Here is a 6,150-nt window from a genome sequence, read left to right as displayed (position 1 = left end):
AAAGATCCATTTAGTTTTAAATGTCTTGTGAGTGTGTGTGTGTGTGTGTGTGTGTGTGTGTGCATGAAAAGTGATGATGAAGGAAAGTCATATAGATGATGGAGATGATGGTGACAATAAAGCTAAGTTTATTTGAGTTATTTCCTATGTAATACAGATAGCATAAGCAAGTGCTACAGATTAACTTCATGTGAGAATGGCATGCACTTGGCAGAAGCCAGTTAGAATCGGGTAAAGTGACTGGTGTAATGGTAATATAAATAAGAGGACAATTGAAGTTACAGTTACAAATTCATCTCATGCAGATCAATAGATAGATAAACTTTCTATATATTTATAATCTTGGCACAATTTGATTGATTGGTTCTTTTGAGTGAGGTCTATATACCTGTTAGCATGAAAAAAAATAAAATAAATTTCTGAGAAGTAAAGCACTGTTAACTTATTATTATTCTGGGTGTTACAGATATTAGCATATTTATATAATTTCTCTTTCGTGAAAATACTTACATAAAATAAACTGCAAAAAGTATAATTAGTACAGTATATGCATTAACATTTAATAATACATTACAACTTGTCCTCTCAAAAGTTATATCATTTGGTACTCTGCCTTGACTATACAGAAGAATTTGCTTGTGACTATTTATTGGTCAGTACTGAATTTTTTTTAACTTGCAAGTTTGTTGTATAAGGAACATTATACTTTGTTTTTACTTGTACTTCATGCATTATTAGGAAGAATAAGAATATATTCATATATCTAATTTATTTTTTTTATTTTCTTTATGATTTTTCTTTCCTTTTTTAAATGTTTATTTATTTTGAGAGAGAGAAGAAGATAGAGAAGGAAGAGAGAATCCCATGCAGGCTTCACACTATCAGCCCAAAGCCCGATGTGGGGCTCGATCTGAGATCATGATCTGAGTCAAATTTAAGAGTCTGACACCCAACCAACTGAGCCTCCCAGGCACCCTTTATGATTTCACTATTCATATTTTGATCAATTCTTCTGTAATGACATATAAATAATTTTAATCATTTTAAAGTAGGATGAATATGTGTAAGACCTTTGGCTATATTTTATAGAAGTATAAAGTGATGAACAACAAAAATACTATACCAGCATATTTGTGATAAATAAAATTATTATTCTTGAAGAAAACAAACACACGGGTAGCTCAACATTGTATTCCTTTTATCTAACACAGCTTGCCTTATTTAAAAATAAAGCTAGGCAGCAAAATAAAAGTTTCAAATTGTAAGCTAAAAACTGAGGTAGACCCCACCTATACAAAGAAGAAAGCTTATTTTATGATTCTTATGTTAGAAAATATGCTAACCCAATAAAGAATGAAGCTGTCCTTAAGGGAAAAAATGGCCTCTTTATTTTTACTACTTACTCTCTCTTTATCAATATATCTCTAATTTCAATACACATAGCCTCAGTTTAAGAAAGCATATCTCTAATAAAAAAGCCATCTTGGGCCATCATTAGAATTTGGAGGGGCGCCTGGGTGGCTCATTCGGTCAAGTGTCCGACTTCGGCTCAGGTCATGATCTCATTGTTTGTGGGTTCAAGCCCCACATTGGGCTCTGTGCTGAATGCTTGCTCAGAGCCCGGAGTCTGCTTCAGATTCTGTGTCTCCTCTCTTTGCCCCTCCTCTGCTCACCCTCTGTCTCACTCTGTCTCTCAAAAATAAATAAATATAAAAACAAATTTTAAAACAAAAAAGAATTTGGAAGTGTTTTCAAAACGCATTCCAAGAAAATAAGTAAAACATTAAATTAAAAAAATATGATAAAGAGATTTTTACACACATATGCAGAGAACTTTTTCAGAAATAACCCAAAATTTTTTTATTGTAGAAAGTAGGCTTGTATTAATTTGTCAGTATTTATGTATTAACTACATCATTATAAGGCCGACAGTTTTATTGTATCCACAATGGTAGCACTGAAAACAGCAACACATTGACTTGTTTCAACAGAGGTTATTACAAACAAATCAGAGCTAGAGTCAATCTTTATATAATTTGTGATGGGAAATATCATAAAGAGAAGTTTAGAAATTCAGTTGACCTACTTCCAATAGTCTGCATTACCAAAGGTCATGCAGAGAAATAATCACTTCCGTATTTTAACTTTTTCCTGATGACATTACCCTGCGTGTTGCTCAACACTGACTAAAGATAAGTCTACAAAATAATTGTTTGACAACTTGTTGTCATGAAAATATCTTTTCTTATTATTCTGATGATTATATCAAATGATTAATATTAACTTATTGAATATTCCTGTCTATAACAATATTCAGAAATGAATTTAATATTCAATTACTTTGCCCTTCTGGGATGTTTCTCCCTCCTCCTTTTTATGATCCTTATTTTCTGCTAATTTTTCAAATCCATAAATATACATATAAGTATATACATATGTGTGCATCTATTTAATTTGCACTTTACTTCAAATCCTTTCTACAAAAAGGTGTCATCGGGGCGCCTGGGTGGCGCAGTCGGTTAAGCGTCCGACTTCAGCCAGGTCACGATCTCGCGGTCCGTGAGTTCGAGCCCCGCGTCGGGCTCTGGGCTGATGGCTCAGAGCCTGGAGCCTGTTTCCGATTCTGTGTCTCCCTCTCTCTCTGCCCCTCCCCCGTTCATGCTCTGTCTCTCTCTGTCCCAAAAATAAATAAACGTTAAAAAAAAAGTGTCATATACAATAAAATGTATGTATATATATTTTAATATGCATATTTATCATAAAAATTAACAAGGTAAATTCACCTATTAAATCTTCAACTCTAGCCTGATATTAAGAAAATATAAAGATATGCCTTTTGCAGTAAATAAAGGCAAAAAATCTAAGAAATACATATTCATTCAAAAATGTCCCTGTGTAATTCAAAAAATCTAAACGAATACATATTAGTTCAAAAATGTCCCTCCTTGTGTATCACGTACTGGAGAAATAAAGAAGCTTAGGAATAATGTGACAAAAGAGAATAGGAAAAATGTATGGTACCGTAAAGGTGGAGGTGAGTAGAGAAGAATAGGGAAAGAGGGCACAAAAAATTATATAAATGTGTTCAGGGAACTATATAGATTCAGTGCCATACACATATCTCATAATAATCCTAATTCCTACAATGTGGCTTTTATTAAACAAGGTTTCACATATACACAAACCAAGAGTGAGGGAATACACTTGAAAAAATAACCATAGACAGCTGGCAACATCAGTAATGAAACTATAACTAACAAAAAGTTATTGTTTAAACAAATATTAAAAGAAGCCCTCATGAAATGCCCTGGCAACACAAAGGTATGATGGTTAGGTGACTGAAATACATGATAGTGTTCAGCTAGAACTTGTTGAGACAACGAATATTTATGTAAAATTCCAGGTATGTCCTTCTAAAAGAATATCAACAAAAGAGAGAAAAGTGTTTGGAAAGAAAATAAATTGAGATCTCAGAATTTTCATTATAAGTGAAACTAATTTTAAAATAAGTAGGCAAGCCCTACATGATGTACACCTGCTGTATGTATGAAATATATGTACGCATGAAAGCATGGCTGCCAAGAACCTTCAGGCAACTGCAGAATAGTACAAGTTCAAGTTTGCTAACCTCTGGGATCGCTAACCTAAGTAATGATGCCCTGAGCCAGGTGAAGCAGGAGTCAAATCAGTACCAGAGACAGGTGCAGTCCCTCACCTGTGAAGTAGATGTACTCAAAGGAACTAGTGAGTCTCTGAATGCCAGATACATGAAACAGAAGAGAACTTTGCTGTTGAAGTTGCTAACTACCAAGACACTATTGGCCACCTGCAGGGTGAGATTCAGAACAAGAAGGAAGAAATGGCTCATCACCTTCAGGTATACCAGGACCTACTGAATGTTAAGATGGCTCTTGACATTGAAACTGCTAACTATAAGAAACTGCTGGAAGGTGAGGAGAGCAGGGTTGCTCTGCCCCTTCCAAACTTTTCTTCCTTGAACCTGAGGGAAACTGATCTGGATTCACTCTTTGTGGTTGACACTCTCTCAAAAAGTACCCTTCTGATTATGATGGTTGAAACTAGAGATGTACAGGTTATCAATGAAATTTCCCAGAATCATGATGACCTTGAGTGAAAATTGCACACACCTGGTGCAGCAATATATAACCAGCAAGAATAAAAAGGAAATCCCTATCTTAAAGAAACAGCTTTCAGGAGCATTTCTGCAATTTTTCAGGAGCGCAAGATAGATTTGGAATAGAAATAGCCTCTAGTTATCAACACTCCTAAAAGATTGAGAAAAAAGTTTACAACATAATCTACTTTATGAAGAAAACTTGTGCTGGAATGCTTTTTAAAAAGTATTTTTGAATACCATGAAAACTAATTTTTTCCAACAAGTATCTGACCAACTCATTTCTGCTTCAATAAATCTTTGGAAAGCTAAACTAAACTAAAATAAGGAGGCAAGCAATAATCTCTCTCTCTCTCTCTTTCTTACACACACACACACACACACGCACGCACACCCAACAAAGAGAATTTAACTGAAAAGAAACAGCTGTTTAACATAGACGAAGAACAAAAATCACTTTTGGAATTTGTGACTAATTTCCCAGGATGTAATGAAAAATATATGGAAATTTCCACATCCAAAACCAGATGAAAAATCTGCAAGATAATCCATATATGGGAAAATCCTACGCAAGAAACAACCTAATCGATTAAGTAATTGTGGGCCAACAGGAAGAACAGCCATCAGATGTGTAGGTGACAGGGCAGTGTGCTGAGCTGGTCATGTACAAAGAGCATTTAAATAAGAATTGGTAAACACATAATGTCAAATGTGGTACTCAGAAGCTAGCAATTAGAATTCTTGGCATAGTTGCTCAAAAATTAAGGTGAAATTGCTACATTAACTTAGACTTTTTTCCAGAAAGACCTACTTGATTAAGTGTTTCTTGTTTCTTTATTTTGAAATTCTTTGAAAAAATTAAAAATCTAGAATAAAATTTTTTGATAAAACTCAAAAAAGATCTTGTGCCATTAGATATTATGGTTACTTTCAATTTTATTATATGAATTTTTCTGTATAATCCAAGCTTTATACAATGAAAGAAAATTATTTTTAACTTTATTATTTATGTTATGTATAAATGCAAGTTTATTGTATTTATACAATTGAAATATATAATAATATAAATGCAATTCTGGATTTTTTATATTTATGAGCATGCTTTATGTATATTTTTGTAATATACCATTTTAATGCTCAATAAAATATGTCAAACAGATGTTTTTCTATGTTTACATAGCTTCAAACTGTGGAGTCTCATTTCAGTACAAATCATCATTTGTAATACTGCCTAAAATTCCGTACTATTTAAACTATTCCTGTTTGTTTGTTTGTTTATGCTTATTTTTTTTCTAAGTTGGCCCACTGCTTGCCATAAGCATTAATGGTACCCACATGCATGTGTATATGTGCGAGCAAGTCTTCTTATACTTGCTTCTTTATGTAATGTTCTAGTAGTCTGAAATCAGGATCAAAAGGCCATAATTTACGTTACTGATTAGTAGAAGAAATCTCCTATATTTGAAGTTAAATATATGTATCAGAAAATATAACATGGAAGAAAAGCAGATAACGTTCTGAATATTATCAGAAATCAGTAAGAATATTGTAAAAAGGAAATGGGATCTTGAGTGGATTTTATAAAATTGAAATCTATTAAGCTAATAAAGGTTTGGAGGAGAACCTAACTTGAGGCATTGCTAAGGTCACCAATTCTTAGACTCAAGAAATATAAAGATAAAAGACTCAAGGAAAGAATAGGACTTAACATATATGAAAACTTTCAGGTGTCAAAATGGTTCATTTCAGTCAAGTGTAATTTTTAAGGTATTTCAGTTAAATGAATGAGTGCTGAAATGTAAACAATATAATTCTTTGTATAATGGTAGGAAGGTAGCAATTACGCATCAACTTGGAATCAGACATCACTAGAACTGAATCCTTTCACTCAGTGGGATTAAGAAAAATGTAGACAGGGTGCGCCTGGGTGGCGCAGTCGGTTAGGCGTCCAACTTCAGCCAGGTCACGATCTCACAGTCCGTGAGTTCGAGCCCCGCGTCAGGCTCTGGGCTGAT

The 6,150-nt window shown here is 33.7% G+C and overlaps 1 pseudogene; it reads left to right on the top strand.

The window, feature by feature from the left end:
* Positions 1 to 3,571: 3,571 nt before the first annotated feature.
* On the top strand, positions 3,572 to 4,183 carry LOC123602593 (annotated as a pseudogene).
* The last annotated feature ends 1,967 nt before the right edge of the window (positions 4,184 to 6,150 follow it).

The sequence above is a fragment of the Leopardus geoffroyi genome, chromosome D1 (genome assembly GCF_018350155.1).
Source record: "Leopardus geoffroyi isolate Oge1 chromosome D1, O.geoffroyi_Oge1_pat1.0, whole genome shotgun sequence".
Classification (NCBI taxonomy): Eukaryota; Metazoa; Chordata; class Mammalia; order Carnivora; family Felidae; genus Leopardus; species Leopardus geoffroyi.
This window is presented reverse-complemented; position numbering and strand designations above follow the sequence as displayed.